Source organism: Notothenia coriiceps, unplaced genomic scaffold (genome assembly GCF_000735185.1).
Source record: "Notothenia coriiceps isolate Sejong01 unplaced genomic scaffold, NC01 NC01_scaffold00024830, whole genome shotgun sequence".
NCBI lineage: Eukaryota > Metazoa > Chordata > Actinopteri > Perciformes > Nototheniidae > Notothenia > Notothenia coriiceps.
The window spans coordinates 295,234-311,451 of NW_011357531.1; the positions used below are offsets into that span (position 1 = coordinate 295,234).

At 38.7% G+C, this 16,218-nt stretch overlaps 1 long non-coding RNA gene across 1 annotated transcript; it reads right to left on the reverse strand.

The window, feature by feature from the left end:
- Positions 1–6,083: 6,083 nt before the first annotated feature.
- LOC104955822 (uncharacterized) lies at positions 6,084–6,744 on the reverse strand. The gene is made up of 2 exons (XR_799488.1): positions 6,624–6,744; positions 6,084–6,548 (listed from the first exon to the last, which is right to left on the reverse strand). It is a non-coding gene; the product is annotated as an uncharacterized lncRNA (long non-coding RNA).
- Positions 6,745–16,218: the final 9,474 nt, after the last annotated feature.

Sequence of the window (16,218 nt, forward strand, 5' to 3'; positions counted from 1 at the left end):
GGTTCGGCGTACCGGTACGCAGCACTATAACAGCGTAGTGTTTTTGTTTTCAAACGGAGAACATGCTATGTAAACCAGGAAAATAATATTATGAATTGCCTCTGTTTGGGGTCTAAGAGATCCCAGCTGAAATATATTGTTAAATCAAATGGATTTTCATTGAGCCTGTACAATGTAGTTGTACATTTGATAAGGCACATACAGTATAGAATATACCTTTCTAAATAATATATGTGTTGGTGAGTATTGCACTTGAATGCAGCTCAAGGCCTGACTCCTCTCCCCAAACACTGCCCTCATTAGAGTAACGTATAAAACGCACCTGAGCCGGTTTGTTCTTTCCTTTGGATCTGCTGTCATGGTCGGTGGAACAGGTATAGGCTGAATAACTCACTATTTAGGATAGAAACATTGGTGTCAGTTCTACTAGTATTTTACGCTCGCTGCTTCCTTTCAGATTGTCCTGAAGCTCAGTAGTGTTCCAAAACCTCTTCCTTATGGTGAGTAAGGCAGATCCTGAATTGTTTGTAGGCCACATGTTGAGCCATTTTTAACCTTCATTTAACCATTGCTTTTAGGTTCGCCTGCTGCTGTTTTGTGTGTATGCTGTTTTGTTTATGCTGTTAACATCAATGTTTAGTTTTGTTAGTTTTCTATATTTTGGTTGATTTCAGTTTTGCTTATATTTTGATTATTACGTACAATAATAAACATGATTTTCAACTGAATAGTTCAACAATTTAATCTTACTGCAAAATTTCCTGAGTTTCCTTTTCTTTTCATTGCATTTAAATAAAAAATACTTTATTTTGAAACGCGTCTCTGCCCCTCAGTTAACGAACCTGTTTCATGATTTCCTTTTATTGTCTTTTTGTGTCTACACAAGCCCCCAGGTGGCGTTATCGGTCCTCTATCCCTTTTTAAAAAAAGGTTTTAAAGATCCCATTCAGTGTAATATAATATTTACAAACACACCATCATGCCACTATGGTTTCTTGCAAACAAGCATTACTAGGTATTGTTGCTTTAATGGCAGTTGTGAAGGACAAGGTGACGAAATGTCAAATAAGTCCCAAAAACCAATCCTGAAAAATACTTTTTCTAACATAACAACATTGCAACCTAATGTTTGCGTAAGGAGGAACTGTGAGGAACTTAATGTGCTGCGTTTGCAAGTGTTGCATAACATCTATCCATCAGGCTGGATTGGAGAGATCAGTTTTGATTTGCTGTAAATCTTGCTAAGCAGAGTGAAAACACTCAGTGTCAAGCGCATTATATGTAAATGCTGAATGTGCACATAGGATTGTATACTTTATAAAGTGCCTACATATTGAGTCTTACCACATCGTATACCACGATGATCCCATGTATGCTGTGATTTGCAAATTCCAAACTTCCAACTTGGTTTATGCAATGACATTAGCATTTCTAACCTATTCCTTCTCTAACTGCGAAGGAGAAGATTAGACCTAAAACAAAAATCCAATTTTAAAATGATACTTGGGCCAAATGTCGGCTGCAAATAGGAATAAAAGAGTCAGACATCAAAGGAAGGAAAAACGCTGTATATGTTAAAGTAAAATAAGATCTTTCATGTTTAATACAATTTTAAGGTTAAGTTCATATAATTCAAAACGTATATATCTTTATGTATTTTAGAATTTGATTCTATACTCAGTTTTGAACAAAGAGAGATCTAATGGTTTAACTGTCTTTCTTATTTTATTGGATGCTGTTGATAACAACAGTATGTGGTGATGGAATGATTTTATCCATGTACTTTCTATCCTCTAGGCACCAACTAGATTTGTATTCCTTTTTTAGGAATAAAGAATAACATTTAAACGGAGTAATACATTGTTAATCTTTCTTAAAGCTGTTTAAAATACCAGCTTTGGTTTGGCCATAAGACTTGTTCAGAGATCTGCCTCCTAAAAGGATGCTGCTCTTCCATCTCATTATACACAGCGGTAAACACTCTGGATTTTTCCATTTAATCCATCTGCTGATGCTCTGAAATGAAAGATGGCAGGTTAATATTTTTACCTGATTGGTAACCATGGTTGCTCTGGACATATAAACTACCTTTTTATTTCCATGCAACGTCTAACTTTGGATATCAGAAACATTTAACATTGCCATGATGAATTTTCCGTTTTTCTCCTGAAATGCTTTCAAGACATGCACACCTTTCAGCAATTTGTTGTGGTGTATCAAAAGCAATTTCTCAAGTTGAATTTGTAAATCAAGTTTTAAATGAGTTGAAACAAGTCTCATAATTAGAAAAATTGTATAATTGAAATCTGCATTTTTTTAAATGTAATAAAATACAAATAAACCAATTCATTTTCTGCACAGTTTCCTGGATGCCTTACATGTAATATGTTTACTTAAAAATGTGTTCAATTATCAATTAAAACGACAAGGTACATGCAGCATCTGAAACATACATAATGTATAATAAACATTAAAGAAATGGAAACATCGTAAAGTTTCATAAAGGTGCGTAACCAGAGAAGCATGGTGCATGAGATTGAGTAACTGTCTGATGCAATGGCAGAAAAGGGAAATGTTAAACCATCATTATATGAACAAAATACAATATTCATTGACTTGTTCTCAAATTGCAACAAGCACATGCCTGTCGTGTTATTTTGACACAACAGACTACTACAATTAGTTTGGATCACCATAAATGAAAGCTTCTGTTAAGGAATTATCTTAACAAGACAAGAATAAATCAGCACTGTCACAAAGGTGAATAATTTACTTGCATCTGAGCAAATGTGCTGTGAGGTGTTTCCCCATCTGTGAACCCTTTTATTCTGTATTCTTGCTCAATATAATACGAAACAGATGCTGAGGAAGACTTCAGCAAATGTAAACGGTATAGAGTGTGACTGTTTTTATCAAAAGAAAAAGGTGCTTGATGTTATTATATGTGTAGAAGATTTGTAACTATGAGGTAAAAATGTTATTATGGATTATGAGCCATATTTGAATCTGAGATAGGCATTAAAGCAGCGTATGCCTATTTTAACAAACTAAATGACCAAGCTTATCACCAGTACTGAATGAAATTAATCAACGCAAAGAAGCTAAAGAAACCTTATTATGCAACTCAGGCTATTCTTGTGAAAGTGGTCCTTGAGGTGTCCTTTATCGATTTTCAGGTAGGTTAGAATTATCCGTCCAGTTTAATCATAATAACTCAATCCGGCTGGTCCAATCAGGAGTTTGGCGAACAATTTGAGAGAGATGCTTAATCTAATTAAAATCCATTTATGCCTGACAGACCCATTAGCCAACAGACTTAAAGGATATAGTATTGTTGTTAAAAAACAAACAATAACAGATATTTCAGGGGGAATTAGAGCTAAATGGTTCAACACGCAGCACTTGGCTAAATCGCAAATCTCCCAGTAAGCTCTCAATGAATAAAACATGTGGATTATATCAAAGAAATGTTGAGGTTTGTGTCTGTAAAAAGTCACCGTCCTCCCTTGTTATGCAGATGAAGAAGTCAGATGCTGGTCTCTTTGTATCTATGCAGTAACATTTCTTGACATATTGAATGATTCATAACACTCCACCAGAGCTGTACATCTGACAATAAATCCAGAGCTAACACTGATTTGCATAAAGGATATTACTTTCTCTTATTTTTCTAGTAATTTGAAACATTTCTCAGTCACAGTTCATCTTTAAAAATGCGGATTTTATCCTTGTTTAAATATATATCTACTGTTTATTTCTGAACAATATAACATAACATATCTGCTTTTTCTGCTGTCACAAAATATTTGTCTAAAGTTTCATAAAAGTCCATAAATGAATGCCACCACAATAAAGTGGTTCATTACTCTTCATGACAGCACATCATTTTTCATGTGTCATTTATTTAAAGAATTATTAATATTACAAATGTAGATTAGACAATTAATTGCTTTTTTATTCAGATTTTAATTATTTCTGAAATCCTGTGCTATTGCTATCGAGTTGATATAAAGAAGGAAGACATCTTTTTTTTTGCACGATGTTAACGTTGAAAAATGGCAATCGTCCTCCTCAGCGAAAAAAAAATCAGGGGTAATTTGTCATGGGCTGCTTGTAATTTTTCATAATTAATTAATATTTTGGACACTTGGAACTTGACACAGATACTGCAGCACTGAACAAAATGTGACATTTTAGTTGAAATTACGCAAATTGGGTGATTGTAACATGCCTGTAATAAAGAATATATTTGAGTATTCTTTGCCAAATATGATTCTCTCCCTCAAAAACGGTGTTGTATCATCATTGCTAGTAATTCAACAATGTGTCTCCTATAATCAGATAATGAACAATTTAACCTCCCAGGCAGCCCTCTGCTTGGTATGCATGAGGCAGCACATGTTAGGATGGATTTTGGATTGAGGATTAAATCAAACAAGAGCCTGGCCAATGACAGGTGGTTGCCAATCACTGTGTGTCAATGGCAGGTGGTAGTCAGTAAGGAATGTGCCAACTGATTTGGCTCCACGCTGCACATTGTTTACAAGGCGACTGTCAAGACCAGCGAGCGAGTGGAGACTGCGAAAGCATGGAAGGAGTCATGTCGACAGCCATCTTTATTCGTGTCACATAACCGGCAAAGCCACACCACAGTATTACAAATGTCCTCATTAGGAGCAATTCTAAATTGATGCAATAAAAGCAATATGGATTTAATATTCAGCGAACATGAAAAATAGGATTGATCTGTATACTTACATTGGAGCCAAGAATTGCCCTCTTAATTAAAGAGTAAATGAGAGCCAGTTTAGGGAGACACACACTTGGGTGGTGGGCTTCAGTTATACTTCTCCTATAATTAATCATTTTCCATATGCTCTGCCTGTCCCAGAAATGGTCAAAAGGAGCAAATATGGAATATTTTCATGATTTTCAAATGTTCCTACTCAGAACAATGCAAAAAACACTTGTGTCAGAAGTGCAGCAGGTTTCATCCACTTAGGGGACGAGTTTTATGTTCTTTTGGCAGACTATGAATAATAAATTGGTTGATTCATTTTCCATAATCAATATTTCACCTGATATGCTAAGAGTAAATTCCTTTATTTGTGTAAACTAAAGGGTATTAACTAACACCATTCTGGGATTCTGGTGAGATTATGACCATCCTGGCCAAGGCTACAGAGGGGTTGCAAAATGTGGCGGCAATAATATTAGCTCTGCCAGATTTAGAAATCCCCTTTTAATGCACCAAGCTGAACTTGTTGTCTTTTAGCCATTCAATATTAAATAAAGCATTTAAAATGCTAAATAAATATAATGATAATTCCATGCGCCCATTTTAAAGTGGAATGACAAATAATTAAGAAATTATGCACACATAATAAATACTGAAGATATATGGTTATATATGAATATCACTTAACATATTTTGTTAATAATGAATTATAATAATAATACATTATATTTTTATAGCGCTTTTCGTGGTGCTCATAGACGCTTTACATAAAATCAGAAACAGAAACAGTACAAAGTGTTAAATGTTAAGCATCAGTTATCTATGTTAACAACAGCAAATAATGTTTCAATGGCTCATTTGTAACTGTTGGCAATTACATTAGAACCTTATCTGCTTATATGCTACCCAATATACATACTGTCACGATCTGTCTGTGTTGTTTTTTGTCTTGTCTTTTTCTGTCTTTGGTTTCCTGTTTTATTTTGTAAAGTGTTCACCCCCCGTTCCTGCCTGTTGCTTTCTCTCTGTTTTCCCTCCCTGATTACCCGATTGTGTTCACCTGGTGCCCCTGTGTTTTCTCCTCCCTCCTCACCTGTCTCTTGTTTGTTTGATTAGTCCTGTGTGCATTTAGGTTCTGTGTTTTCTGTTAGTCTTTGTGAGTTCCTTGTTGTTGTTGGACTGTATTCACTGGGAAGAATTCTGTCTGTAAACCTTGAAATAAAGGTATTTTCTGTTAATCTGCATTTGGGACCTGCTTGCCTCTCTCAACCCGGACAGAAGGAACTCACCAAATATGGGCCCAGCAGATCCATTTGAGCTAGATTTACTCAGTTTTTCCTTTTCGTTGGCTGGCTGCTCTGATAAGTGGAGGGGAGCGTCCGGAGTTCAGCAGCGTGAGGCTGCTCTGGCTGAGGCGCACCAGATGGCAATGGAGAAACTAGGTTTAGTTCAATTCTTACCTGGCTGGACTTTGGACTTCCTCTCAGTGTGTGATTCTAGGCTAGCAGCCTGAGCCCCAAGAGCCATGATTCCGGCTTCAATTCCAGCTCCAGTTCCGACTCCAGTGCCGGCCCCGGCTGCTATGATTCTGGCTCACGTTCCGGCTCTCCGGCCCGCTCCGGTCCCTTGAGTTCTGTCGGTGTTCCGACCCACTCCAGCTCCCCGGGTCCTGTTGGAGGTCCTGCTGTCACCTGTTCTGCCGGGGGTCCTGCCGACACCATGTCCTGTTCTGCTGGGGGTCCTGCCAGCTCCATGTCCTGTCCCGTTGGAGGTCCCGCCGACTACTCTCCTGCCGGGGGTCCTGCCAACCCTATGTCCTGTCCCGTTGGGGGTCCCGCCGAGTACTGTCCTGCCGTCAACTCTTCTGCCGGGGGTCCTGCCAAACCCTTGTCCTGTTCAGTTAGAGGCCCCGCCATCACCTGTCTCGCCAGGGGTCCTGCCAACTCCTGGTCCTCTTCCGTGGGGGATCCTGCCGAAGCCTGTCCCACCGGCTCCGGTTCCTGTTCAGCAGACACCGGGTCCTGCCCGGCCTCCGGAGCTGTCTGGTCTTCGCCCTTGAGCCTGGCCCCCTGAGTGCCGCGGTCCTCACCCTCGGGCCCGGCCCCCTGACTCTTCCTGCCGCTGCCTTCGCCCTCGGGCCCGGCCCCCTGACTCTTCCTGCCGTTGCCTTCGCCCTCATGCTCGGCCCCCTGAGTTCGCCCGCTGTGGCCTTCGCCCCACCTTGGACTCTGCCTTGCCCCTGGGCTGTCGGCCCGGGCCCGTCCTCCGGACCCCCTCCACCCACCCTGCTGGACTTTTTTTGGGACGTCTGGGATCCGTCCCTTGAGGGGGGGTGGGGTACTGTCACCATCTGTCTGTGTTTTGTCTTGTCTTTTTCTGTCTTTGGTTTCCTGTTTTATTTTGTAAAGTGTTCACACCCCCCGTTCCTGCCTGTTGCTTTCTCTCTGTTTTCCCTCCTACCTGATTACCCGATTGTGTTCACCTGGTGCCCCTGTGTTTTCTCCTCCCTCCTCACCTGTCTCTTGTTTGTTTGATTAGTCCTGTGTGCATTTAGGTTCTGTGTTTTCTGTTAGTCTTTGTGAGTTCCTTGTTGTTGTTAGACTGTATTCACTGGGTAGTGTTCTGTCTGTAAACCTTGAAATAAAGGTATTTTCTGTTAATCTGCATTTGGGTCCTGCTTGCCTCTCTCAACCCTGACATATACGATGCTATCTAGGGGGTTAGCATCCAGTGTTACTTACATATATATATATATACTTATTTTATGTCATTGTATTTTTATTGACAGGCTTTAAGAAGATACGTTTTGATTCTGAGAGATTCAGAAGATAAAGACAGCAGCACAATTCTTTGTACCAGATAAACGGGAGTATACCTGTCATATCATTTATATCGTGTTACAGAATTGTAAGAGGAGATCATTCTAAGAACATGCAGTACAGTGTATTGTAGTCCCAGTTCTCATGTTATTGATCTTGTAACAATTATAAATTATGTAGTGCAGCGCATATGATGTGTCAGATACATGTAATCCATAATTAAACTATTATTAATAATGAATGAAATGCAAATGTTGTGGAATAAAAGTATACTGATTGCATAACATGTTTGAAGCAACACATGTGGTTGCAAGTGACATTAATTACACTTTGTTCAAACAAATCAAGGGAAATTAATCAGATTATTGAACATTGTACAATATTTCACAACACTGGTTGATTATTCTGCATTTAAAACCTACATGTACAATTTCAAAATATATAACAAAATGTGTCATTTTCTTAGAGACTTATTTGCAAACTTTGAAGACCAACATTAATTATTGATTGGTTTCATTTGACTTTGAAATGTCTTCCATGTGCAAAAATACCAACCATCCAACATTTGGAATAGATCAGGAGCCAGGGGATTTTCTGAGGGCGCCAGGTCAGGCCAAAGCTTTCGCACAAAAAAATGCCTTGCCTGTTGGGTTGGAATACACCAGAATGAATTAAAGTGGGAACATACCGTTTGGTTATGGAAATTCAAGGACTGTAATCAAATTATTATAATACATTCATGCAGGTACGGTCACTTCATAATCATATTCCACAAAAACATTACTTTACCTATTGCTATTACATTAGCTATCAGAGTTGTGTTATTGGATAATGTTACTGCAACAGAGGCACGTTTCCTTCTGTAAAGCAATATAGATATTTAATTGATAGGTGGAAAGCCCATGAAGAGATTCTGAAGAGTTATTTCCAATACTGAGCTCAGTGTGGTTTGATGATCACTCCAATTTATCCAGTTTACGTCGACTTACTTTAAAAATCTCTTTGAAAGAAAGGAAAAGCTGCCATCGGCCTGGGACCCGTCCCTCTTGACTTATGGTGGAAATCAAAGCCAATCAATTATTTGATATGGAACCAGTTGATTTGCTGCTTGGGGCATGATGTCAACCTCAGTGCTCGCTTTGTGTGGGATTTTGGATGCCAGCTTTCACATGTTTTGGCAGTCATCATTCAGACATACATAAATCAACCATTTTTCTTTTATTTACAGTCTAGAGGGGATTAATCGTTTTTTTCCACTTTTGTCTGTATTCAACAATGGTAACAGACTTTTTTGCTGAATTTAGTGACAGAAAAATATATTCCCGATTCCACTTAATAGGAAATTATGTTTTCTGGGCAAGTTTAACAACTTGGAGACTTTGCAGGCGGACCTACAACTCACTGGACAGATTCAGTTTCCCATCTGGCCTTGGGATCTCTTGGGATGCTTCAGGGTCAGATGAGGTAAAGGCTTGGGAAAAGCTGACCTTGATTATATGCGGGAAATTGTCTAAATTCATTGATATCAAAATATCTATGGTGTGTCTCATCTGAAGGGCTGTTCTAAAAGTGGTCAACAAGTTTAGATTGATTACATCATTACAGCCGTCAGAATCCCCAAAAACCTTTGCGTAATTGTCTTATGGCATTTAGGTGAATCTTGTCTGCTTGAAAATTCAGCAAAATACTTTAATTGGCGAAAAGCCAAAGCAAACTATACAGTATTTAGATCATACTGTATGCATATTTCCTTTTAGCATTTGTTCATACCATTTGACGGGGCACCTTCCTGCTGTTAAACTTGACATGTTTGATGTTACAAGTTGTTAAGGGACACCCAATTGCCCTTAAGTTTGTCTCTGTGAAGCAGGACTTATCTATGGAGGGGATGGGGGCAGTTTCACATTGTTTTTTGGCAGCTTCCATGGATTGGTCCCCAATTTCTCATAACCTGGCCCAGAAATAACAAAACACATGAAAGATAACATTTAAAAAAAGACAAGACATAAACCATAACTTTCCAGAGGACGGCTTGTGGAAATAAAAGAGACAAAGATTTGAAAATGAAACTACTTAAATAAACAGAGGCACGAGCAACTCAGGCTTCAGGTATCGTTTCTGAAATCCATGTCCTAAACCAAATCGGAGTCACAACCAAAGCAGGTGCAGTGACTGAGATACCTCAAATCATCCAATCCCTGAATATGGATACTGCTTTAATCTGTGGAGACATTTTCTTCACACAAAATGACTATCTAGAACGGCAGCCTTCTCTTTTACTCATACATTTTCTATCTTTTGGTAAAGACAAGACATAATGCACACTGTGATATAGCCCTATAAGCTAGGGCAAACCTGACTGATTGTACCATCAGCAAATGTCTTTCACACCAAATCTCGAATGCTTTCCATCCCAATTACTATTCTACTGCTGTAATCACTTTTGCATGCTCCTTTTCCCAACGAGTCTTAAAAGTCTTTAACCTGGTGGCTGAGGTACTACTGTATGTGTGTGTGTGTGTGTGTGTGTGTGTGTGTGTGTGTGTGTGTGTGTGTGTGTGTGTGTGTGTGTGTGTGTGTGTGTGTGTGTGTGTGTGTACCTAGCTCTATTGTCTCTAGAGAGATTTGATTTATATCCCGCCTCAGTCTGTTGTTTGGCATCTCCTCACTCCCTGCTACCCTCTGTCCCCCAGAGCAGCCTTCCCATCAAAACACATTATTTCCATGCCAGTGCTCTCAGGTGGCCGCATACACCCACTTTTAATGATAGCTAGATCATCCACAAAAATTAGATATTACAAAGCCTTTACTGTATGTGCAGATTCAAGTACAGTTCTCACCAGAAGTAAATTGTCAGCACAATGTATTTCAGGATGGAATTTTATTATGTGTAAATGAGGAAATAGTGGTATTTTACCATGTTTATATCTCACTGTATCTACATCACATCTAGACGACTGTGATCTGTTTTTGTCTCAACGTGAGATCAAGGCCTGAGGCAAATGAATGCACAGCTGGAACAATCATCCATCTTACTCCTTAGAAAGAAAAAACAGACATATTTGACATTTGTACTATAATGATGTGGGCACAATGGCCCAGCCTTGAGCCACAAGAATGAATGTCAACATCAATTTTAAGGAGCTGTAGGGGCACAACACGGCAACATCATCTACAGGTGCTACCAAAGTGCTGCAGATCAAATAGAATTTGTGTAAAAGATCGAGGAATAAAACCATGTATCTTCAGGGCACTAAGGTTGAACAGACAGACATATGGATAGGCTTCACCAGTGCTTTGGTCTGATGATGAGAATGAATCACTTCAGTGGCTTCGGGCTATTTCTCCAATCAATACCTTTTAAAAGGTTTAGACGAGCCACATGAGGACAGTCAAAATCTAACAGCCCTCACATTTGATGTTGTTGCCATGAGGCTGTCTTCGTAGTCAAAGGGAACATGTTGTTATAAGAAAATCAAAGTAAGGTTTTTGAAGCATTAACCTGGCGTGGCACTCAATGGACCATTCCAATAATAATAGGCAGAAGTAGCCCGCAGCTAAGCAAGGTGTGAAGCGAGGGATAAGAAGGCTTATCTGTATAAGAGCAAATATACTCAAAAAATATCAGATTTGCATAGTTTTGCCTTAGAACTAAACTCTCGAAGGGGGCTGGCAGTGGCAAGGAGAGATTAGAAAAAAATTATGAGAATAAATAAGTGTGCCTCTTCCTTGAGGCTGTTAACAACACAAGGTTGGTGGTGATGGTTGTGGCGATGTGGTGTATTTCCCTTCAGGGCTCACAGCACTATCCGTCTTTTCTGATCCCCAATGAAACTGTTTATCCATTAATTTCCTTTTCATTTAATTGGCAGATGGGGCAGCCTCCTCCCTCTTTCGAACTAGCCTGCAGGTTTATTAGTCCCACCACAGTGGGCCGTCGTCTCCAGCATCTCGTTTATTTCACTTTGTTGCTAATTCAGGCTGTGAACTTGATGTCTCTGCCCTTTATCTCTCGTATTATTTTACAGCCTGACAAATGACTGAATCCAGAGGTAATTTGAAAACAAATTAAAAGTAAGAAAGAACTGATATAATGTCATGCTGTAGTTCAGAGATATGGACTTGCTCGGACCTACTGTGGAATTCTAGTCTGAACACATGTCTTCTTTAGCAAGGAATAATATCATTCATGTTTAAAAATGTATGATAAGTGGCATTAGTACAGTCAGTGTATTTTACTTTTTTACTGATGTAACTTATGACTTCAAATTACACTCAAAAAACTAAAGCATTGACTTTAATTAAATGTATTATGTGAACATTTTTCACATAACTGTATTAGTTTTTGTGAAAGCAATAATATTAAATTAGTATTCGGTTCAACTTAGCATTATTGCTTTCAACTAACCTAACAAATACAGTTATGTGAAATCTGTTGACATGATACATTTAAAGACAGTTCAGTTTTTTCAGTGTAGGGATGTATCGAAAAATGTACAGTATGTTAAAATCAAAAATCCAAGGAGTTCTTACATTTCCTAGCAAGAGTAACATTTATGTTCTCAAAGTTATCATGAATTCTGAGTTTCAAATAAAGGATTGGATCGTTTGGAATAGACAAGTGTTAAACCCTGAGAGACGGCCATTGCCATCTGTCAGCACTAGCCTTCAGCCTTAAAAGTTGTGTTTCATTGCTGTGTGATTCATTAAAGAGTTTCAGATTGCTTTTACCTGAACTTCCCTTCCCTTTGTGTGTGTGCAAATATACTCTTACTGTCAGCTGAATGCGTCAGATGTTTTCATGTCATTTTGTACATAGGCCCTTTCAAAATGTAATTTATCATCATAATTTGACTTGTCCAGCCTCATTTTGGACAATTGGTTTATTATTTTTATTAATATGATAAATACGTTTGATACAAAATATCAAGTGCTCTGAATGTCATCACTCTTAAAAGGCCGGTTTTTAAAATGCAATTCAATCCCCTTGTTTTTCCAATAGGTCAGCTTTCCTTTTTAACAATTGACAGATTAATGATGGCCACTGCTCTTGACTTTTAATATAAAATAGACATTTAAGGGCCCTCTTGAGAGCCTGCTTCAGCTCCTCAACAGTGCTTACTTAAGTCCGGGCTAAAGGCTGCGTGGCTGCCGTGTGTTCCTGTCCATACAGCACGAGATGATAAACAACATTGCCGAAGGTCATGTTAGGAAGTGTGGGAGCACAATGGGATAGGATGGAGGCAGAGAGATTGAGTGTGCAATGGAAAAGCCATCACCTGTCTCCACCCCCCCTCCCCCCCACCTCCGACCTCCTCTCCCATTTTCAGCTCAGTGCACTCTTTAGCAGAATTATTGATGGTGCTTGTGAGGCACAGAGGCCCGGGATGAAGATGTCAATGCCAGCACTGCAAAACAAGAGCTATGGCAAAGGGTGGGACAGCAGGAGGAACAACACATGCAGTATTTATTGCCGTGTTCAATATGGGAAGGAGAGGAAGAAAAATGGAAGTGATCTCAAAGTGGAGCAACATAGAACTCCTTCTATACTGCTGTCACTGTACTGTATTATGTAGACGTGGTGGGAGAAATGTACCGATAACATATTGAAAGTATAGAATTGCAAGAAAAAAGAAAGTCCTGCATTCATGTTTTACTTGTATTTACTTGTATTGACAGCGGGAATGTACAAAGTTAAACTCCTTTCAAAGTTACATTGCTGTACAGTATGATAGGATTATTGTTTATGAATTGTAGTTCGAATTGTAATTTAGCTTGTCAAGGTGGAGCTAAGTTTTAGCAACTGATCTGTCGTATTTTTATAAATGATAATGTATTCGATGTATCTAAGATCCGAATTTGCTGAATAGTAACCTGTCAAATAAATACACAGGAGTAGAAATGTCATTTACCGCTGAGTAGTAATGGACTAAAATTAAAAAGCAACATAAAATAAAAAATACCCAAATAAAGTACATACATTTCAATAACAGTAACAGGTTCAAATTGAAGCATGTGTTCCCCTTGGGAGCAGCTGGAAATAGCAGTAAACCCAACACTGGCATATCTCAAACTGCTGGAAGGTGTTTGACCTTGCGTTGTGAACATAGTTTCTGAGATTGTTGGAGAAGGGGTGGGTTTTTTCTTTGTAGGAACATTTCTTGTTTCTTCAGTTTCATCATGCTTACAGTACCGTACTCGTTTCCTCTTCAAGCCCTTTGCTAACCATTTCTTCTCTTTATTCCCAGGATGTGTGGTACGTCATCATATCTCTGCTTTATGCTGCACATGCAGATGAAAAGGCAGCGCAGGGACGAAGGGGAAAGACGGAAAGACATTATTTGAAATTGTGACTGCCATTCTCTGAGCTTTTGTTATTGCACCTTTATGTGTCTTGTGCAAAGCAGACCAGGGTTGAGTGTCTTTGTTCTTCTGATGATGTCCTTGCTGAATGATTACAAAATGAGATGTGTCCTCTTTGCCTCCATCTTTGTTTTCTCAGTGAAATTAACATTCCAGGCTGCAAGCCCCTTTTCAATTACCACCGCGAGGGATGACTCTTATGTTGACACTTAATGAAACTCGCTGCCCCAAGATTCATTAATATAAAGTCATAAACACCAACCCCCCTTGATGTTTATTCACAGCGTGTGAAAGATGATTCAAGACAGATACACAAACAGTATGGTCAGTTTTCTTTTAAAAATGCTCCAGTCACAGAGGACGCTCGTGAGATCGGCCTTTAGAATGAGATCATCCTCAGAAGGTGACTTTTCACAGTGTCTTGTCGTAAAATGACTGGATGATTAAATTGAGGCAGCTAGTTTAAACCTTCTTCCCATTAAGAGGATTATTGAACACAGAAGATGGCTTATGGTCATACTCAGCTCAGTTGTTGTGCTCTGGATGTCTACACGATGTATAGGCGACCAGAGCAAAGTAGTTACACCAAAATACGTGCAATCTCATGAGATATTAAAAAAAAATTCATTTCTGAACAACCATTCCAATCTGTATCCTTTTGTTATTTCTTTCTCACCCTCTTTATAGTAATGTGTGACCTCTCAATGCAGTGCATCTCACCTTATATCAGCTTTTTTGGTTTTTAATGTGTTTATGACACCCTCTAGAGGACCATTGACAACATCACATGACTAAACTTTTAGTCTCGTTATTAGTACAAGCCTTCCATGACCACCATTGGCTTGTTAAGGCAAGGCTTCTAATTAAAAACAAAACAAAATATTAATATTTCCACTATTTATACAAAGCTTTGCATTGTATTGTTGTGTCAAATGAAATGTAGGAAAAAAGCAAAGGAAAGAGTATCAATACAAATCTGTAGGTTATTGTTTAGTCACTTTCCAAAATAAGTCCTGCACCTTTCATATACTGTATGTGCATTCTTTTCTGATACGTGCAAGTTTATCCTATTTGCAATTAATAAACATATTTGTTTTCACTTTTCTTCTCAATAAAATTGTGAGGCAGATACAACACACAGTATTTCATTCTGTTGTGCACTTGTCCTTTGAATAGTTTACTTTAATAATAAAGTTTGTATTGAATCTTAAAGTCTTTCCGCTGCTGCAAATAGCCGGGTGAACACATACATGACAGCCAGCAGCTCAGATACAGAGACTTCCTCTGTTGTCATGAAATGACTAGTTTGAGAAACAACACGCTGTGGCAGATTCTGATAAGGAGTGGGTGACTCTGTTGCAAATAAAGACAAGATAGTTGTTTTTTTCCGCCCGTTGTTACTCAGCGTGGCTTTGACCTCAGCCACATTGGGTTATCAGGAAAAGAGGAAGCTTTATTTCTCCAGAAATGGGTTCAGTAAGGTCTGACTCAGGTCAGCCGTTCTGACGTATCCAACCACAGCTAAATCATGCACTCAAAATTATTCATACTCCAGCTAAAAATAGAGTTAGGATCTATACTGTACATTAGGTCAGCTGTACTTAGGGTTGCGAATGCCTAACTGCAATTTTAATGACAGAAGTAAAGTTTATTTTTGGTGTCTTTTAAAGCACCAAGTGTTTTTCATCTTACATAAAGAATACATAGATATACTACAGTTCAAACATATGAAAGAGAACCACAGTAAATAAAGAAAAACTGAAAATCACATGGGAAAAGAAAGTCTAATAAAGCAGCTTGAGACAATAAAGACAAAGATAGAGTTGTATAACATGACATAACAAGGAAATGCCTTACATTTGCTGTAATAAAGGTAACAAAATAACTCAATCATAATGACAGCAGAACAAAATGTTTTGGTAACACTTTATGGTAAGGGTACATGCATCATCATGAATTCATGATGATGCATGTACCCTTACCATAACGTTTTACCACCCACATTATTTTGCGGCCTCCTATAAAAATATATATATATTTATTGTAAATGCATTGAGATTTCCAACACTTCGAATTTTCCAAAAAACAGTCAACCAAATACCTTCTATTTTTACAATTAGGTTTAGAGATATCAGCTGAAATGTAACTAACAATATCACATAGAAGAGGAAGCAGGTTGACCACGCAGCAGTTACACACCCCAGGGCATGACTTCCTGCTTGTGTGTTTCTGTGTGTGTTTGTGGTTTTGACAGAGAGAGAGAGAGAGAGAGAGAGAGAGAGAGAGAGAGAGAGTAGG